The sequence below is a fragment of the Leguminivora glycinivorella genome, chromosome 5 (assembly GCF_023078275.1).
Source record: "Leguminivora glycinivorella isolate SPB_JAAS2020 chromosome 5, LegGlyc_1.1, whole genome shotgun sequence".
Lineage (NCBI taxonomy): Eukaryota > Metazoa > Arthropoda > Insecta > Lepidoptera > Tortricidae > Leguminivora > Leguminivora glycinivorella.
In genome coordinates this window covers 25,084,003-25,106,328 of record NC_062975.1, presented here as the reverse complement: position 1 = coordinate 25,106,328, position 22,326 = coordinate 25,084,003, and the positions used below count along the sequence as shown (strand labels likewise).

The following is a 22,326-nucleotide window of genomic DNA, read 5'->3' as shown; positions in this document are numbered from 1 at the left end:
TAACGGTCTACTTGCAATATTTCTTCACACAACATCTCTGAATGGTACTATACATTATGTCTATCATCAAAGAAGATTGAGTATTATAGAGAGTTACCGTCGAAGTAAAATGTGTAATCACAGTGCATAGACTGCCATCTCTTGACACAGGCATAAAACTTTTGAACCTCAGTTTTGACAATTTGGCCCATATTCTTAGCTTGATATGTGTTAAAATGTCAAATATTAATATTAGCGCCATCTAGCTGAGCGTACCCCAAAGGTGTAATGCCATCTAGGTACAGCCTTTTTCTCTATGGTACTGAGGTATGTTTTTTTCTTAGACTTTATCTGTCTATACGGAGTTATACATGTCTTTGCTATCATACATTGAGCCAGCCCTACGTCACCCGCTCGCGATCGCGCGGTAGGTTAGGTTAGTTATCGCTAGCAGTTGCCTCGAGGTAACAAGTGCCGAGGGGCGCCACGCGCGTTGACGTCGTAGTAGGTACTCGAAAGATTAGTAGGTACCTACTAATCTTCCGAGTTTTGCGCAGTAACGTTATTAAAGTTCGCGTTCAGATATCTCTGAAGGGCAGGCCGTACAGCTGCGTTCGTGGCCCACAAACCGGTCTCGCCGGAAGATCAGCGCTGGCCCCTGGCTCAGCATTTATGCTGAGGCAGGACCATTTCGTGGTAAACCAGACATACTTTTTTTTTCTTGGCTTATTTTTTTTGTAATTATGAAACTACTTATGTAAATAATTGTGGTTACCATGAATAAACTATTGAATCTGAATCTGAATCTAAAGTATTAGTTAAATAAAGCGTAGATATTTGTCGTTTTGCGGGCAAGTGAAGGATTTGTTACGTTAGTAACTTATTAATAATCTGTTATAGAATTATTAGACGTATCGATAGTATATTATATTATGGAACGGGAGTACGTGGTTTGCGTGGACACGATGGACACGATGCGACGCGACGCGGCGCGACGGAACCAAACCTTCGATCAGTGTTCGATCTCTATGGAAGTGTCTTACCCCTAAGATATTTCCATACAGATAGAACATGATTTTTCCCCTGACTAGATCGGAAACGCATGTTTTATACTCTTATGCCAGAGGGTAAAAACGCATTTTATCCACTAGTGGATAAAGTAATTTTCCTTGAATATTTCTGCTTTTTTAGGGTTCCGTAGTCAACTAGGAACCCTTATAGTTTCGCCATGTCTGTCTGTCCGTCCGTCCGTCCGTCCGTCCGCGGATAATCTCAGTAATCGTTAGCACTAGAAAGCTGAAATTTGGTACCAATATGTATATCAATCACGCCAACAAAGTGCAAAAATAAAAAATGGAAAAAAATGTTTTATTAGGGTACCCCCCTACATGTAAAGTGGGGGCTGATTTTTTTTTCATTCCAACCCCAACGTGTGATATATTGTTGGATAGGTATTTAAAAATGAATAAGGGTTTACTAAGATTGTTTTTTGATAATATTAATATTTTCGGAAATAATCGCTCCTAAAGGAAAAAAAAGTGCGTCCCCCCCCCCTCTAACTTTTGAACCATATGTTTAAAAAATATAAAAAAAATCACAAAAGTAGAACTTTATAAAGACTTTCTAGGAAAATTGTTTTGAACTTGATAGGTTCAGTAGTTTTTGAGAAAAATACGGAAAACTACGGAACCCTACACTGAGCGTGGCCCGACACGCTCTTGGCCGGTTTTTTGTAAAAGTGGATGAATCTACTGATAAAGATGATTTAACACCTGTGGAACTATGGAAAGCAGTGATAAACGTGTTTTGTGCGTTGTACTTTCCTCGCTATGAGGGGAAAATTTTTGTGTTACATACGGCTGCTAATGTATTTTACTTCTGGTGTGTTGAAAAACTCGCCAAGTTCAGGATTCTATTCTCGAACCACTCGCTTCGCCCATGGTTCAACTATAGAATCCTTTCACTTGCTCGTTTTTCAATTCCACACTCGGCGTTAAAATACAACTTTGCAGCCTTACATAACAAATAACTATTAACATACCTATCGATGTGATGCGACGCGACGGCGCGGCGACCGTCGTCCACGCAAGCCACCACGTAAGCAACTCAGGGTACGCAGCCGAATGGCAAAAACGCTCACGCAACGAAACGCTCGTAGATATCTATCTCTATCGCTCGTGCGTATTGGCGCGACAGAGCTAGACTACCTTTCGCGGCGTTTCGTTTTCGTTTCGTGTCGTAGAAAGGCTATTCGGCTACGGCACCAGGGGCCCGTTTCTCGAAAGGTACAAGCCTTGTATTACAAGTGTGTTTCCATGACAACCCATACGATTTGACAGTTCGCGCACTTGTAATACAAGGCTTGTACCTTTCGAGAAACGGGCCACAGGTCTTATCTCTGGTTTATCTGTATACCTTGGTAGTATGCTGAATAGTTGCCATTCTGGTCTCCCATTTAATCTAGCAGGTATTCTACTGCTCTCCGCGGGTTAAAAAGGAAACGCTCGCCAGGACGGCGCATATGAAGATGTTTTATATTCATTTAACTGGCTTTGATGGCCGCAGAAGGTGGGATGGAAATAGAGAGCGTAATTTTAATTGTACCTGTAATGTCTACAGATGTATGATAAGCGCTGGTGGCCTAGCGGTAAGAGCGTGCGAATTTCGATCCGGAGGACGCGGGTTCGAACTGAGTTTTTCTCAACTTATGTGTGAAGTGTCATTTGATATTTGCCAGGCGCTTTTCGGTGAAGGAAAACATCGTGAGGAAACCGGACTAATTCCAATAAGGCCTAGTTACCCTTCGGGTTGGAAGGTCAGATGGCAGTCGCTTTCGTAAAACTAGTGCCTACGCCAAATCTTGGGATTAGTTGTCAATGCGGACCCCAGGCTCCCATGAGCCGTGGCAGATGACGGGATAACGCAAGGAGTATGATGATGTCTACAGATATAGAAACTATAATGATTTTTTCATTGCAATTTCATGGAACCATGAACCGTGAACCACGTATGACAGGTTGGTCCCCTCACATCTAGCGTCTCGCGAGCATAGCGTCGGGCCAGCTGTGTGGAAAAAGACGCCACGTCGACGTTGCGACCAGTGTTGTCACATCTACCTATTTATAGGTAGATCTACCTATTTTGCCTCCCGTCTACCTGTCTACCTATTTCGGTCCTAAATCTACCTATTTTCTAAAATATTACTATTGTAGAAAATTCTCCATGCGTGTTACGAAATTAAGTTTTACCTGTCTTATAATTACAGCATTTTACTTAAATCGGAACGTGTTTAGTGAATAATCTGTGGCTGTCAGCTTGAAAATCTTGATGTTTGTCAGTTTTGACACTGACAGCCTGGTAGTGACAGTGACAATGTCATTTGACAATGACATGACACTGACACTTCTGACAGCCTGACAGTGGCAGCTCTCGGAGACGCTAGCTTGTGTTTAAAATATTTTAACAAAAACATGTATAAACACCATAAAGAACTCACCAAGTAAACCAATAAATATATTTTTAATAGTTTAGAAGCATTTTTAATCATTAAAACTGGACTTACCTTAGATGGTATTAAAACAGGTAGATCTACCTATTTTTCGTTTCTAATTCTACCAGTTTCTACCTATTTTTTCACCCTGGTCTACCATTTTGTTCAAATTGTATGTGACAACACTGGTTGCGACAACGACGCGCCGACGGCGACGCGGCGTCAGGCTTTGTTTGTAATAAAATGGCTGCGCAGCATAACATGCTGAGTCCGTTCCTTTTGACACGCGTGCAAATTGTTCATCTTATTTTTAACCCCCGGCCCCGACACAAAAACGACGGGGTGTTATAAGTTTGACGTGTCTGTCTGTCTGTTCGTCTGCCTGGCTATGTGTGGTGTGTGTGTCTGTCTGTGGCATCGTAGCTCCCGAACGGATGAACCGATTTCGATTTCGTTTGTTTTTGTTTGAAAGCTGAGTTAGTTGCTGAGTGTTCTTAGCCATGTTTCATAAAAATCGGTCCACTATGTCGCGGTCGGGGGTTTTTTCAAAGTTTCTATTTTATGGTTAGGATATTTGTCTAAATGTTCAATTTTTATTTGTGTGTCAATATAGTATTTTATGCAACTGGTGGTTAAAAAAGGTCAAAAAAGGTGAGTGGCGTGGGTAACAATTTGAGGCGAAGCCGAAAATTGTTAATAAAGACGCCACGAGCATTTTTTGACTCAGTTAAACACCGTTGCATACAATACTTTTTCTACGACCAAGCACTTACTTTGAAAGAAAATTATAAATTCAACAGATACCTACTTTTAGGCATCTTAGTTATCTAGTGGACCACCCACCATTTTGAATATGCAGTTTGAGTGCAAACATGAAAATAAAACTGTCTATGGTATGGTTCTCTGAAACCTGGCCACTAAGACGAATCGAGCCGCGTCGAATCGAGTTCTCATACATTTGAATGCGATTCGACGCGTCGCCAATGAACGCAGCAGAAAACGAACGAGACTCGACTCTGCGAATGCCAGGCTTTATCTGACATTCTAAGGTTGGCAACAATGTATTTCATACAATATTTTAATTTTCTACGATGAAGTGAGTGGTTTGTTAAGTTGGTAGCAATGTATTACAGAACTTTAACAGCTATAATGTGCTACTGCTACAAAATGTTTTCAGGGTATAGACTAGATAGACTTGTCTTGACATCTTTTATGGTTTTAAAGTTCTATGCACGACCTTGTAACTCACGAATAACAGTACGGGAGTAGAAATAGTTATTTGTTATACAAGGGGGCAAAGTTGTATACTTGCGAGTTTTTTAACACACGAGAAGTAAAATACATTTGCACCCGAGTGTAACACAAAACTTTTCCCCTCACTATAGCGAGGAAACTACAACGCAAAAAAATGCGTTTATCACTGCTTCCAGTAGTTCCACAGGTGGTAAATCATCTTTATTACTAGATTCACCTAAGTACTTTTATCAATTTTAAAGCAGTTAATTTGACTTTATTCAAGGTCAAATTACTTTACCCACTAGTGGATAAAATGCGTTTTTACCCGCTGGTATTTAAGGACAAAACACGTGTTTCCGAGCTAGTGAGGGGAAAAAATGTTTTCCTATTCTTATTCCTATATTGTAAGACTTGTTTTCAAACTTATTGTTTTCAGCAATTCGCGATAATTCTTAAATTACTTTAAACAGATCTTAAAATAGACTTGGCAGCGCAGAATGGCTAATTGTACAATAAATGTTCGCGTTCAATGTTTGTAAACACGATAGTAAAGTAAACGGGTCGCACGCGGTGTGGATTATTACTTATTAGCTTTTTTCCGCGGCTTCGCTAGCGTTCGAAAGAGACAAAAAGTAGCCTATGTCACTCTCCATCCCTTCAACTATTTCCACTTATAAAATCACGTCAATTCGTCTCTCCGTTTTGCCGTGAAAGACGGACAAACAAACAGACACACACACTTTCCTATTTATAATATTAGTATGGATTAGCTTTTGTGGCTTCGCTAGCATTAGAAAGAGACAAAAAGTAGCCTATGTCACTCTGATTTTCTTGCAATACGATGTGGACGATTGTGAAATCTGCCAAAAAAATTCTGAGTTACTACGGTATTCGGCGAAACCTACTTAGGGTCGCAATAGGACAATAATGTATAATATCTGTGTCTAACTAAAGTTCTTTTTCTTCCTCGTTCCCTAAATTCGCGACCACAAGTAGCTAGCGTGTCTCCATTGAACGCGGTCATAAGCCATGTGGACTGCACGGCTTAGGCTGCCGCCAGTCGACTAAAGTAGTCGGTAAAGTTGCTAACCGTGCGTAGATCTGATACGTATGCATTGATAATTACATAACAGGTTAAAAATATCACACACAATAAGAAGTACCTACGCTAAATATAGCTTTACACAATTACCTGAAGTGGACCGCCCACCCGTTCACAGATAAATCAGCGGAAGCAAGTGCACTGATAAAATAAAACGCTAAAGATCAATCGAAATTATTTGCTTGAAGTATCGAAATAAATCGAAATTAATTGCTTGATTTATGAGTAAGCTAGCTCTATTGTACAGTCGACTACAAAGAGATGTATCCATTTTTTCACCTTATTACAATGCAGTAAGTTGAAAAAGTGGATACATCTCTTTGTAGTCGACTGTACCACCAACATAGAATATTCAAGACATCAAATATAAAGAAAGAAGAAGAAGAAATTATAAAGGCGAAGTTATCCCTGATAGGGATCTCTTCCAGTTAATGGAAACACATTGATTTAACAGGCAACTAGAATGCAGAGCAAAATTTTGTATTTGAACTTAATTATATAAGTAAACTCACTTTTCTTTCTGTCTGAAATCTCCACTAAGTAAAGAGTAGGTAACTAATGACACGTCGACCGATGAAGTTTATCGACAATACTGCAATATGCAATATTATGTTCGAAAACATGTACCTACGACGAATAGTTGCAAGTCATTTTTTATGAAACCTCAAACGGAAACCATCTTTCTTTACATCCATCACAACCAATTGTAATATAGTTTTCTACATAACCGTCCCCTTCCTTTCCCTTAACATTCTGTATAATTTTACATGTAATAATGGTGCAATAAAGTATATTTTACTTACTACATTAACTGATTACTTAATATTGCTCTGGATACAAATTGAATTACGAATACATACCTATTAATACACCCACTATTGACAGATTAATAGATCAGCTAGCGCACTGACAAATTAAAACGCTAAGAGAGAAATAGTCGCTCCGCAGTTTCATTAAACTATAACACAACTAAATATACTTTGTTATTAGTATGAGATAAACAGATATATTCACAGGAATTAATGTGCAACAGGGGTTCTACGGAAATAACGCTTGCCAATATAAGTTTTTTTTAATAGTAAGTAGTTTGTGAGTCCGTGTAGTGTGCTACAAAGAAAATAAAATTTTAATAGACCAATGTTACAATTAGGCAAAAGGTATGTACGTGACATTTTTATGTTAAAGGTAACATAATGTCGCTTTCCAGAAAGACGAAATTAAGCTATGTAATGAAGGCTAGATTCCCTACACCAGTGACAGGAGACTATGTAACATAAAATGTATCCCTACCCTACTCTATAATATTAGCTATGATGACGAGTATTGGAGCAGTTTTAGTACTAGTAGTACTTCCACATTAAAAGTAAAATGTAAAAAATTTAGAAACTTAATTTTACTCGCTCTCATTTTTTTTTACATTTTTTATCGCTGTATCTTCTTTGCTAGTTTAATATTATTAAGTGTTCCCACTCCCACGCACCAGGTGATTTAGAGATCCGCCTGTTATACCTACGGCTGAAAAGTGTACAGATACAAATTATGCTTGTCTCTTTAGCATATTGTTTCTTAGAAAGATATAAAAAACAGAGTTAGCTGAAAGGAAGTGTCATCGGATTTTTTAATTTTTTTAATAGGATATGTAAATAGGTCGTTGTTTCAAATGAACCACTTCTCGCACTAGTGCGTAAAAATAACTCCATCTGTACAATAATACCACACTAGGATACAAGTGCGTAAAAAAGGCAGTATTTCCTTTTCGCATGTGTATCGTACGACGTTTTTCAGTACAGGTGGCCCTCCGAAGTTTCAACCTGGCATATAATTAACCACTTCTCGCACTAGTGCCTAAAAAATACCATCTGCCGTGTTTTAATTTATCGCCACTCGTTTCGAACTTCCTTTTTTACGCACTTGTATCGTAAATATGATACAACGAGCGATAATGTAAGGTAACTAATGTTGTAAAATTAAAAAGTAGCTATTTATAACAAATTTAATTTAATTGTTTATGCACGTATTTCTTGACCACCCTGTATTAATTTAATTCCCTTTACTATAACGCCGTGGCCTGCGTGGGCGACGGTCGCGCGACGGCGATGCGACGCGTACGAAATCAAACCTTATCGATATGGAAGTATGAGACGCGACGGCGACGGTCGCGCGACCGTCGCCCACGCAAGACACGGCGTAATAGTACCTAACCTAAATTAAATACCTCTGCAGCTCTGACGTACACCACACCAAACCATCAAATCGTAACAATCAAACAATACAACGTTGCAGGACTTGCTAGGCTAACTCGATCAACAGTCAAAGTTCTAAATATAGATGCGGACAAAGCGCCAAAATTATGTATCCACAACCTTAACCCTTAAATGCATGGTTTTTTCTTTTAAAGAGATATTAATATATGTGATAGACAACGGTTTTCTGGGAAAAATAATTAAAAAAATATTGAATACCGATTTTAATACTAAATCAGTGTTAGAAGTTAAATAGGCCAAAACTTATTTATATAAATATATAAATATTGGTAAGTTTTACTACTATTAGAAAGGTTCACTATTTGTGAAACCCCCATGATAAAATGTTTAAACATAAACTAATTACTAACTCCGAAAAAATCTGCCTAAATCACATACTAAAAATCGCCATCATCCTGTTTTTTCACACTTTTTCGCCATTTCATCTTTATCCTTAAATAATAAATAGTAAATCACTATATGTTTTAATTTTATTAAATAATAATAAATACTGAATAAGTTCATTTTAGATTCCATTAACTCTCAAATAGTCCTTACACCCTGGCGGGTGTTGCCTCTGCGTGTGTCCCATGATACGGGCAAGGGCAACATCCGCTCGGTGTACCCCTTACATTTCATTAAAGTGTCGAAAGGGCCTCTACGTGTTGGCTTCGGCCCCGCGCACGCCTCCCAAAGGTCCGGAATACCATTGTTCCGTGATGGCAAAGAAATACTGAATAATAATTAAGCTATAAATGCGATTTTGGATAGCTACATATTGAGCCACAGGCCATCAAATATATGATGCATATATACATCACCATGCATTTAAGGGTTAAGGCGAAACAGGAGCGTAAAATTAAAGGATTTGGGAATTTTAGTTAACTAGATTTATCGAAGAGTTGGGTCTATTAAGAACAACTCAGTTAAAAGATATTGCGAAAAATCTTTAAAATTGAGCGCTCTCGACTGTTTCCTCCTTCAAAACTTTATAAGTCGTAACGAAATTTGAGAATCTGAATAACGACGAAATAATCTGTGTCGGACCGTTTAGTTTTTTTTTTGGCTTATTGTTACCAATTTTTAATAGGTACCACACCTTTTTTGCGCCGTAATCAATAAAGCCGTTTTTGGAAATGTTTGATGGGCTCTAGCGTCTTTAAAAATAAGAATATCAAATAAATCAAAACGGTCCGACAAATAAAAATAATAATAATCTATAAATCATTGCTAGATCTTCAAAAACCAGGGAGGCAATAGTCGAGAGCGTTTTTATGGAGAATTGACCCTTCCTGTTACGTCTTAACGTAAAAGCGGTGTATACATAATTTTTAGCGCTTTGTCCGTATCTATATTTAATAAGTTAACTTTACTACCATTGTACTAGTGTGCTGTATTTCGTTCGAATAAGGTGCATTATAGTTAGTGCGTTGGACAGATTTAGCGAGTGACGCGTGCGCCGACCTCAGTGGTAAAACTGGTAAACAATAGAATAGCCGTGAGACAGTGTTTGACATATCAAACGGGACTGAAAAACCGGCCAAGAACGTGTCGGGCCACGCTCAGTGTAGGGTTCCGTAGTTTTCCTTATTTTTCTCAAAAACTACTGAACCTATCAAGTTCAAAACAATTTTCCTAGAAAGTCTTCATAAAGTTCTACTTTTGTGATTTTTTTCATATTTTTTAAACCTATGGTTCAAAAGTTAGAGGGGGGGGGACGCACTTTTTTTTCCTTTAGGAGCGATTATTTCCGAAAATATAAATATTATCAAAAAACGATCTTAGTAAACCCTTATTCATTTTTAAATACCTATCCAACAATATATCACACGTTGGGGTTGGAATGAAAAAAAATATCAGCCCCCACTTTACATGTAGGGGGGGTACCCTAATAAAACATTTTTTTCCATTTTTTATTTTTGCACTTTGTTGGCGTGATTTATATACATATTGGTACCAAATTTCAGCTTTCTAGTGCTAACGGTTACTGAGATTATCCGCGGACGGACGGACGGACGGACGGACGGACGGACGGACGGACGGACGGACGGACAGACAGACATGGCGAAACTATAAGGGTTCCTAGTTGACTACGGAACCCTAAAAATAAGTCAGACGTCCGATTGATCGGTGTCTAGTATACAAAAACCGGCCAAGAGCGTGGCCTTCAGTGTAGGGTTCCGTAGTTTCCCCTAATAAAACCTTTTTTTTTTCACTTTTTATTTTACCACTTTGTCGGCATGATTGATATACATATTGGTACCAAATTTCAGCTTTCCAGTCCTAACGGTCACTAAGATTATCCGCGGATGAACGGACAGACAGGCAGACATGGCGAAACCAGGGGCGGCTCACTCCGCGATTCCATAGCCGCGCTACAAGTACATGCGGGCGGCCGCGAGTTCGCGGCCTAATCAGGGGTGGCTCGAATTCTCACGGAACGCACGTTCGCACTTCCTATTGTTACTATACGTCGCGAGTTTTTTTAAAGGTTCATATGCGATATCCGCGTGTGGAATGGCTAATAATGCTTAGTTAAATAAACATCATGAATAAAATAGGACAATATTACACAGATCTACTATTGACTATGTCATTTATGCCCCACGGAAACGTTCAATCAGACTTGTGACGTTGGGACTTAAACAAAAATATATAAATACTGTATATATACCTAGAAAGTACCCAAGACTTGAATATAATAACATAACATTTTATTTGAGTATTATTATTTTTTAATCCATAGGCAACCCTAACGTCCGACGCTGCGCACGTGCGGCTCGTTTCTTTGTAATCATTTTGTAGGCATTTAAAAAGGCGGCATTTCGTGAACTTCAAAGCAGTGGGCCTTCTGTACTTGTACTATTATATATTCTGTGGCGAAACTATAAGGGTTCTTAGTTGACTACGGAACCCTAAAAACATGAGATCTACGTCTAGTCTCTCCAGCATTAGCAGGGCACATTATTAGAACGGTATAATGTCGCCGCGAGATAGACATTATGTCATTGATACAATCAGAATATACCTACATACTGTCGTGCCAAATTGCCAATCATGTGCTAATAGGGTTTGAGATCCGGATATCCGGATATCCGAATTATCCGGATATCCGTTGAATTTGAGATCCGGATCCGAGGACTCATAGGATCCGGATAATACAAATCCATTAAACATGGCCATCGATGTTACTATGTGGCGGTCATGACACACTCAAAATGCCGCGCTACAGGTGAGTCCTACATCCGATATCGGATCCAATGTGAAAGCGCACAAAAGATCAAACTTTTAACAAAATTTATGAATCAGAATCGGCCTCTATGACCGTTAATCACAAGTCTGCGTTAATAGTCCCTGAAATAGTGTGACCGTCTATTTCTAAATCGGCAACACAATTGCGATGTAAAATGTTTAGTCTGCGACCGCAGTACAGACATGGGTGACAACCGGTCAATAAACAACACTTTACATGGAAAAATAATCATTCGTATAACTTTTAAATGAAGGACACTTTTTGTCGGATTTTGAAGATTTTGCGTCGATAAATGTGGGGAGACCCTTGGCACTGTTGTTAGTTTAGTGCTGCAACACTTTTCTCTATTGGCATTTAACACGGCACTAAACTTAGTTTATGATGTAAAATTGTGTTTTTTAGTTCAAATCGAACTGTTAAACATAGTTGAATTGAAATATTTATAATTGAAATATATCAACGTCTTTTATTTAACATTTACTACAATATACTCGTACAAACCACCCACTCGTAGCTCACTTCATCGTAGGCCACGTCTTTGCCTTTGGCTAGTCTGTGGCCAAGAGTAAGCCCATTTATAATTAAAAAAAAATACTCGTACTTTTTACTAACATTCCTAATACGAAAAAATCTAAGAAAATTTGCATGCCGAACAACCAAAAGTTGCGAATGAATGTAAATCATGTAAGTCTGTATGTAAATGACAAATGTTTTGATATTACTTACATAATAGCATAAGCTATTTAAAACTATGAATTTGAGATATACTGGCTAAATTAATAGGTCAGTAACTCGGTGACATCGTTACAAGATGCACTAATTCGATATTTGCTTGAATTATCCTTTAAAAATGACGACACGTGAGTAGGATCAGTTGCATATTATAAGCAAAGATCCTTATATGAAAAAGTTCGATAACCACACAATTAGTACACACCCTAAGGTAGTTAAAATGAAAGGAAATCTATACCTGTGAACAGCATTTTCTCGGGCAGGGTACCAAATGGTAAATGTGACTCACGGGGTCAGCGGGCTCGGGATGCTGGCTGTCCGGATCATGGACAGCTTGCGGCGCTGCTCCGCCGAGAGCGAAGCCCGGCGACTTCTGCAGAGACCATAGCCGGACACGTCAGGTAAATCGGCGCTCGCACCGCGGATGAGCGTCGGTCGAAACATTTCGCACTTTTGTTAGGTTAGCGGCACTTTTGTTAGCTTAGGGGCGCTTTTGTTTAGCCTTGTGGCACTTGCGCGTGTTAAACCGTTGGTTATTTGTTACTTAGAACTTAGATAAAGAAGATTGAAGAGTTCAATAGCGTGATTTTTTTGTAATTATTGGTTACACGTTGACACAAAACCTGACATCTTAACTAAAGCTATTTGCTGATTTAGTTTTATAATACAATTTGAAGCGGCATTTGACACTTTTGTTAGCCTAGTGGCACTTTAGTACTTGCGTGTATTCAGTTATATTTTGATTTGTTACTTAGTTCTTAATGTAAAGGCGACTTAAAATAATCCGAAGAATATCCACGCTTTGTATTGATTTGTTTTGTTAATAATAGCTGAGAGCGAAGCCCGGAGACTCCTGCCGAGACCATAGCCGGACACGTCAGGTAAATCGGCGCTCGCACCGCGGATGAGCGTTGCGAGCGTCGAAACATTTGGCACTTTTGTTAGGTTAGCGGCACTTTTGTTAGCTTAGCGGCGCTTATGATGCCTAGTGACACTATAAACGGAGCTGTGTTAAACCGTAGCTTAGGTTATGTGTTATGTGTTAGGTGCCTACTTAGAACTTAGATCGAGAAGATTGAAGAGTTTATTAGCGTGAATTTTTTGTAATTATTTCTTACAAATTGACACTAAACCTGATATCTTAAGTAAAGCTTTTTCTGATTTAGTTTTATATTACGGTTTAAAGAGGCATTTGGCACTTTAGTAACTAGCATGTATCAAGTTTTTAGGTAGATATGATTGGAGATTTTAGAAGCGTGGAATATTAACAAATTATTGTAAAAAATTACACTGAATGTAACATCTTAATTGACGATTTTTACTGATTAAGTTTTGTAATAATTGTCAATGTAGTAAAAAGTACTACAAAGCTATCGAATAACATTTCAGCACTTTTAGCAGCAGCTGCAGTAGTATTAATCGTTGTGTTTGCGATACTTAATTAATAAAAATAAAAAAAACATTTATTTCAGAAGACAGGTTCCATAATATAATTAATCACTTCAAGCAAGGATTAAGCATGACCTTATTTTGGCACTTAGTGTAGTAGTTAGTGTAGTAGTTTCATTTGTAATAGGCACTATCTCCAGAAATGGCACTTAGTTTAGTTACGCTAAGATTCTCCAGAAATGGCACTTAGTTTAGTTACGCTAAGATTATCAATATTAACGATGCAATCATTTTTAGTAGGAAAATGTCGAAATGTTTATTTTTCATTTCAAACAGATGTGCGCGAGACAGCCGTATCGTAAATTACTCATAATTGCTTATGCTTGAACGCAAACATGCTTGTTTGTTTATACGGTTAATTATGACAAAGTCTCATACGATAATAATCTACAGATTTATTTTTAGATATATTATGGAGACGTCAAGTTATTTTTTATTACACTTGCTCAGTAAGTGTGTAAATGCAACACAGGCGCCGCGAAAGTTATAGAAAAATGCATTTTTATTAGGAAATTAAGAAATTTCTCGTGTCCGTAATCAACTTTGATATTTATCTTTTTACATATTTTTATATTGCAAGCGTGGTGAAAACATTGTGTAATTTGGGTGGAAAACAATCGCTTAATGTTGCACGATGTAGGTATATTAAATATGACAGGGGGGTGTTGGCATCGTATTGTTATTTCATATATTTGTTATGTAAGTAAGTTAGTTAGGTAGTTAAAATATTTGTGGGTTAACCAAGTAAATAGAAAACCACGTAGATCTGTCACTGAGTGGTCTTTAACCATATTTTCGAAGTGAGGGTAGATTTTGTTTATATTTATCTGAATACCTAGAGACACAGACTATAGTTAACTATTATTGACATTCATTTGTATATTTATCATTTCATTTATAGGTTTACAAACACGAAATTAATGATCTTGTGTTTTTTTAAGATAACATTCAGATAAATAAGTATTTAAACTAATTCTTAATTTTAAGATATGAAAATTTGCCTAACGACAAAAGATAATTAAAATCATAACGAAGTATTTTCATATGTTCAGTTCAAGCTAAGTCAATTCAGACTTAACTCATAGGTAAGCATAGCTATGCACGGTTAGTACTTTTATGTCATACACAGACTGAGATTCAAAAAAGTCCCAAGGGGTTTTAAGTCATCAAATTCTCAGCCGTTATCAAATTTAAAAATTGTAAGAATGACTATTCTCAAACTAAAAATAATCCGGATTGATCTAGACATAAACAAAAATGTATATTTTATATCTCTTATCATTTAAATGAGACATGAATCTAAATCTCTGTATGAATCTCTTCTAATCACCTTCTCCTTTCCATTTTCCAATCTACACTAAACCATCACACAATCCACACAAACACTAACGCAGCGTGTACGCCGCACGCACGCAAAATGTCACCTTTCAACGCAACGAAAACTACGCGCGAAGACTTTGCGAATGCGCGAATCGAGCAAAGTTTCGGCGTTGAATAAAAAAGAACGCGAACGTTAACCCTATTAACGTCTAGGTGAGCCTTACACTGAGTTTTGAGTGAAATCGCGATTACGGGTTAAAACGCGAACTCAGCGCGGTGTAAAGTGTTCGAATGAAAGTTTTGAGCCGTCGCCAGCGCTTGTGCAATTATCTATCTGACATTTAAAATAGGAACGGGACGCGGGAGCCGGTCTCTTGAATGTCTACGGATTTTTTATTGGAATAGGCTAGTTTCCTATACTTAAAATAAAATATTTTATGCAGTGAATGAAATAAAGCACCACATAATTAGAAGAAAAATATGGACAGTAGTTATGTTTAAACATAATTTGTATTTAATAAGTCAAAGAGAAAGATATAAAGTAGGTAAATGAATTGACCGTGACGTCACTCCTCAGTATTTCATAGTTAATTCCATATTAGCAACTCGTTTTGACAGTTCCTAAAAAATGCTGATTTGACTAATAGGAAACTAGCCTATTGCAAGAACTGTTACAATAGGGATGACGACTACATAAAGAAATGGCATTCAGTTTATTCCGTCAGTTATGAGCGTTCAAAAATACTGAACACATATTTTTCGCTTTCTTCTAATTAATGAAAAAATACAAAGGTATAGAGCATCAAAGTTCCGGAGTGAGGGCATGTGACGTCACTTCTAAGTAAAAATTGTACCTAGGCGTGACTTCACGCGAAACTTCAACGCACTATACCGTCTTCATTTTTCGTTTACGAGAAAAAAGAAAACGTACGTGTCAAATATTCTTTTTCTACTCGTCGACTTTAATCTATCAATTAGGACACCACAGACTAAACTATACGTGCTGACTTTTCAGTATTGGATAGTCTTTGACACTTAGTTAATAATATTTCATTACGCTTCACTTTAGGTAACTGAAAAAAATTCAAAAATAGAACTTCATATAAGTTCTATACTAATTTGCGATACCTGGCAATTTTTTCTGCATTTGAAACACATTTTTTTAAATTATCTATCCCGTTATCGACCAATCAAAGACGGTTATTACTAACAGTTAGTTGCCAGGTAATTCGATGTTGATACAACGGTGAACGACTCTATTAACATTAATTTTAACTTGAATGATGATATTTTTCGTTCATTGATGATGAAGATGATGACACATAGAAAAAGTATTGTATACAATAGTGATATAATTATATGGTACTCGACTGAAAAGCTTTGTATTATATCACGATTGTATAAAATACTATTGATAATCTAATTGACGGACTAATTAGTTTTTTTTTTGTCGTCTCGCCTATTGTTTAACTTTCCAAAGGTACTTAAATGTTATCTTATCTTATAATTAATCATCATTATTATTCGTTTGCCGTTGTCCCAGTCACTATAGGGATATTAGGGATCGTCACAGAATGTCTTTCTTTTCCATATAGGGCTATCACCCGTCATCTCATGATTAGGACTGCATACTGTGGAAGTGTGGTGTTAGTCCGTTTTCACATTATCCGATCCGATATCGGATGTCGGACCGATATCCCATACATTACAGGCGCCATCTTGGATTTTTTTCCATTGAAATCCTTCCGACATCCGGAATCGGATCGGATAATGCGAAAACGGACTTAAAGCTCGGCCACACATGCGCGTTTTGAGAGCGTAGGCGGAGCGTTAGCGGAGCATCAGCGGAGCTCATTGATAGCGGTGCGCCGGACTAACGCTGGCGTTGCGCCCAGCGGACGCCGGCGGGAACTAAAGAGCGCGGATTGCGAGCGAAACGCCAGCGTTCGTCCGGCGCACCGCTATCGTTGCGCTCCGCTGACGCTACGCTATCAAAACGCTTTATGTATGGAATAAAGCGAGTCGAATGGCATTTCTGCGGCGCCAGATGCCGACAGAAATGCAGTCTAGCTCTATCGCGCCAATAGGCAAGAGCGATAGAGATAGATAGCTACGAAGGAGGTATTATGCGTGAGCGTTTGTGCGCGGCTACGCACACTGAGCAGAATAATTAAAATTTTGAAAAAACCCCCGACCGCGACATAGTAGACAAATTTTCATGAAACATGGCTATGAACACTCCCGACTAACCGAGCTTTCAGACAAAAAAAAACTAAATCTAAATCGGTTCATCCGTTCGGGAGCTACGATGCCACAGACAGACACACACACAGACAGACAGACAGACAGACAAACAGACAGACAGAGAGACAGACAGACACGTCAAACTTATAACACCCCCTCGTTTTTGCGTCGGGGGTTAAATATGAATCTAAATTTTTTCAAATAGGTAATACTACCGTAACCTCAAAACTGAGATTCGTTTATATTTCGCGAGAAAAGAAAGAGTAGGCAAAAAAAATCCCTCGAGAAAATAAGGTGTGTATTTTTTTATTATTATTATAAACCTTAGTCGCACCTGATGGAAAGTGACGAGTTGAGGACAAGGCCGAGGTTGTAGCTCACTGGTTCAATAATAGCCTATTCACTCTTGACTTGAATACACCCAGATTGTATTCGTCCGGGAATACAGATGAGGGGAGCATGTTCCATTCCTTAGCAGTTCGCATTACGACTCTCGTGCTATAATTCAGTGACACAGGTTTGGACGATATTAATATTTCGCGTCGTTATATGTAATGGGCTGGCGGCAGCAAACATGAGAATAAAGAATAGAAGCGATTTCAAACCACTAGGTGAAATCATATTGGTAATACAAAATAATATTTACCTATTGGATCTACTCATGACTACAGCGAACTTTTACTATGGGACCATCTTCGAAAACATCACTTCAAAATCTACATCTCCATACAAATTATGAAACCAACTTTGATTCATTAATATGTATCCATTTCTCTATACAGCTCCCTTGCAATTTGCATACATATTAATGAACACGATATAGGGATGACGACTACATAAAAAATAGTATTCTGTTTATAGTCTTATTCTGTTAGATCGGCGAAAAATACTGAACACATGTTTTTCGCTTTTTCTAATTAATGAAAAAATACAAAGATATAGAGCATCAAAGTACCGGAGTGGGGGCTTGTGACGTCACTTCTAAATAAAAATTGTACCTAGGCGTGACGTCACACGAAATTTTAACGCACTGTACCGTCGTCATTTTGCGTTTACGAGAAAAAAGAAAAAAATACGTGTTTAAAATTCTTTGATAATCTAACTGACGGACTAATTAGTTTTTAGTCGTCTCGCCTATTTTTCTGCCGAATTCGTTAAGTCCCATAGTAAAAGTTGATCGTAATCATGAATAGATCCAGAAAATATTATTATTACCAATTCGATTTCGCCTTGTTCTAATTAATTCTCAGAAACACAATGTCTGATGATCTCTTTATAGATTTTTGTTGCTTAATAAAATTAGACCTAAATACAAAGATGGCATAAGTTGTACCTATGCAAACACAACGGTTTAGATTAGATTTTCTTTATTTCTTATTGAAAGTTATAAGATATTTTAACTTAAAAATAGCACAAATAGCCTAAGAACGGTGCGATATTTTTGAAAATAATTCTACAACAGTAGTTTTTTTTCATATACAGCGTTTAATCGCAATTTAAAAAACCTATATTTTCGAATCCACCAATAGTTTGGAATGGAAGATATTAAAAAAAACTACGCCCAAAAAATAAGCGTTTTCTTTCAGCAAAATACCTCACAGTAATTTAATGGTGGACACATGTAAAAAAAATCAGTTTTAAGGTTTACAACCCGAAGCCACCTAAATATATGACGGGAAATAAGACTTTTTTTAATGATATAGAATTTTTGAATTTTTTCTAACGTGCTCTAGAGCAAATATAACAACAGATATTTTTAAGCAGAAATGAATAGCACATAATATTTCAGATATTTAGCATATAAAAACCACCAATATATTTATATGGAAATAAAAAAATCTAAATATTTGACCGGGCAAATTAGGAACAGATAATAGTACGAGGTTGACTTTTACTGTCCCTATTTAACAATATTAACAGCATGATAATCCAACCAATAAGTTTGACCTTTATTTAATAATATATTTACATTTTTGCGTGGTTTGGTTTGGACCTTAGTGTCTTACATTTAGGAATCCATATGGCAAACCACCACGCCAGTGGCGCTGGGCCGAGAGTAGGTGATGAGCCGTGTCGCATGCTTTTTATTCTGTTCTTCTATTACACATTAACGTAAATGAGGAGGTACACTGACATTTTACCCCGCCAGGCGGCGCCTATGCAAGAGTCTAGGCATGTCACTGTCATTCATATGTGAGAGAGTGAAAAAAAAAAACATAATTATCAGCTTCTCGCTCTCACGTCTCACGGACTAATAGGGTGGCGCCATCTGTCGTATCCTTTGAGTGTTCCTCCTCATTACATGCCTATTTCTACATAAGTAATATTTTAGGTAGATTAAAAACAGACGTTTTCCACCGATAATAAAGTTCAAAGTAATTTAAAAAATTACATATTTATTTTAGGCATGCGATTTGACAGTCGTCGAAAAGAGTATATACTTGTCAGTACATACATCTATCTCACGTTTTTCTCTTCTACCATTTGACAGATCTCCGTCATCTTGTGAAATGTATTCTTCCATTCTTCAGAATCGTTGAAGCAACGCTTGTCACAAACACGCGAAAGCTATGCAAAGTCTAATTTCGACCCATATGTCACGGCCAGGTATAGCCCCGGCGATTATCGATAGACTTACAAGCCACAGGTCACGGGTTCAAATCTCAGTCGTCGCATATGTAGGCCGTAGATATTACAGCTTTTTTAATTCATTTTTTTATGTTTTATTTATATTATAAGTTGATAAGTACAAGCTACTGCAATGACATTACATACAAGGACGCACAATTCATAACAAAAATGTTTTAAAAAGCTGGGTCTCAATTACATTTATAACATTCTTGTTGATGCTAATAACGTTAACTTCTTATCTGCTTAGGAAAAAATCGTTCATGCTATAACATAACCAACTTAGTGTATAAAGACCTAAGTATCAAAATTGCAAATGGAACTGCGACACACTAAAAACTCTTTATCAAAATACCTTTTGTCATAATATGCTCAAATGACTTAAATGTCAAAATGAATTGCGAACGAATATTGAACGAATGGAGCCGCTACCAATATATAATAAGTATGTAGGTATTAGATATCAGTGGCGGCTGGTGAAAATTTCTGCTAGGCAACACTGAGCAAAAAGAAACCTATCTTAACATTAGGTACTTTACTAGTAGGTAATCAATTTTAGGCAAGCCGGTGGGAATCGGCTTGTATGGACCAGCCGCTGCTGTTAGATATTTCCAATTTATTTCATAAATAGAAATACCTAAAAAAGGCCGCAATTTTACTTCTTCATTACATAAACTTTAAAAATACCCTACTGTATCATCTTTATCTTGGTCACTTGTACTACGTTTATTACAATAAATGTACTATGTAATGTATGTATGTGTAAATTTCCTGACATGTCATATCTTGTTGTCACAGAGAAAAATTTACAGGGCTTCCAAGAATCTCGAGCTGGAAGGATACAAATAAAAATATTTTCTATGAAAATAATTAAATTCGACAGCAGACAACCCAAAGGTTAATCGGATTTATTTATTATAGGCATTTGTTTTAAATTAAATACCAGTGGCTCTGATCTGATAGTGGGATATTCTTTAAAATTTATTTTCAAAAGGAGATTTAATGTTGGTAATAATGCCATTCAAATTATATTAGAAGTGTCTACGCGAGTGTCCGAATTTAATTATAGGATAGCACATATTGAAAGTACTGTAATATGGGTACAGACAGAAGCCTGCCTATTGAAATATAAAATACATAGCAAAAAGTATAGAAAGAACCTACTACTTTTCGACTTTTTATTTACACTACATACCGACCATACAACAGACTCTAATTAATCTTGGTTTTCAAAAGTGTAAAATGTAGACCAAAGTGCGTTTTCGCATTATCCGATCCGATATCGGATGTCGGACCGATATCCCATACATTACAGGCGGAATCTTGGATTCATCTATTGATATCCTTCCGACATCCGTTATTGGATCGGATAATGTGAAAACGGTCTAATAGCGACTCAATTAGTTTTTGTTCCTTGACGGTCATTAATTTGAACTAATAAAATTATTTATTTTTTCTACTCCCGAACTGTTATACGTCATTTACACGGTCGTGCATAGATCTTTAAAACCCTACATAAAGGTCTATTCCCCAAAGCCAGTGTCCGCCGGCTTTCCGCGCATGCGCGCAGTATCGAAAAAACTGAAAACGCATTGTTTGGCTCTGTAACCATGGCAACGCCTTATAACGACACTGCGCGAGTGCGCGGAAAGGCTTTGGGCAGCTGAGCTGACAGTGCAAACCTTTGCGTCAAAATACAGGAAGCAGTGTGAATTTCACGAAAGTTATTCAAGAAAACTATTAAAAACTAAGTGCATGGTCGTAGAAAAAGTATTGTATGCAACGGTGTTTAACTGGGTCAAAAAATACTCGTGTCGTCTCAATAACAATTTTCGGCTTCGCCTCAAATAGTTACCCACGCCACTCGTCTTTTTTGACCTCCTTTAAACGCCTGTTGCATAAAATACTATAAATCTATACAATTACAACGAGTATTATAATGTATTATACATTCATTTTGTAATGTAATCCAACGAAATAACCTATAGAAATATATTCTACCCTTTTTGCTTATTTTCAGATTACTATTTAGCCAATTTTTCATTGAGTCATACCATTACCATGGACTTTCAATAGGGACTGAGCTCACACTTTTTTGCCATAATAAATTGAACTTTATCACCGGTGCAGAAAAACGTTCTTATTAGGATAGTAAAAGTGTATCCACATGAGAGGGTCAAAGTTGGGGCTGGTGTCCCTCTCGCACGTGTGACCAGTGTTAAAGAGATTACTATAGAGAGACAACTGTCACTGTACATTTGTAATCCTTATTACAAGGGCATAACGTCTAGCGATGGTTAGCTAAGACAGAGTATTGCGGTTGCGGGGAGGAACGATGTTGAACCTTAGGTTACCTTCAATCAATATTAATACTGAAATACAGTTTTCGACCTTATTGCATTACATGTGTCTAGAGATGGGTAACTACCCAGGTAAATACCCGACGGTGGGTATTTACCGGGTAAATACCCGATATTTACCTACCCGCGGGTAAATACGCGGGTATTTTCATTTTTCTTCTAAATTTGACGTTTTAAATGGTGTTTTGGGCTAAAATAGATTAATTTAAGTCAGTCTTTGTAATTCTACACATAATGTTTATTCAAATTGAGAACGAATAGGTTGCTATGAGATAAAATGTGATTTTAAT

At 37.4% G+C, this 22,326-nt stretch overlaps 1 protein-coding gene across 5 annotated transcripts in view; it reads right to left on the bottom strand.

Annotated features, from left to right (window-relative positions):
- The window catches only part of LOC125226119 (uncharacterized protein ZK1073.1), a 101,257-nt gene that overhangs the window by 76,149 nt on the left and 2,782 nt on the right, over nt 1-22,326 (bottom strand). Inside the window, exon 1 of one of the 5 annotated variants that reach the window (XM_048129993.1) lies at nt 12,325-12,415. The exons of 3 other annotated variants lie outside the window; for them this stretch is intronic. The gene's annotated coding sequence lies outside the window, so the exon portion shown is untranslated. Of the gene's footprint in view, nt 1-12,273; nt 12,416-22,326 lie in introns of those variants that run through there. One more of the 5 variants, XM_048129992.1, reaches the window with a different exon arrangement.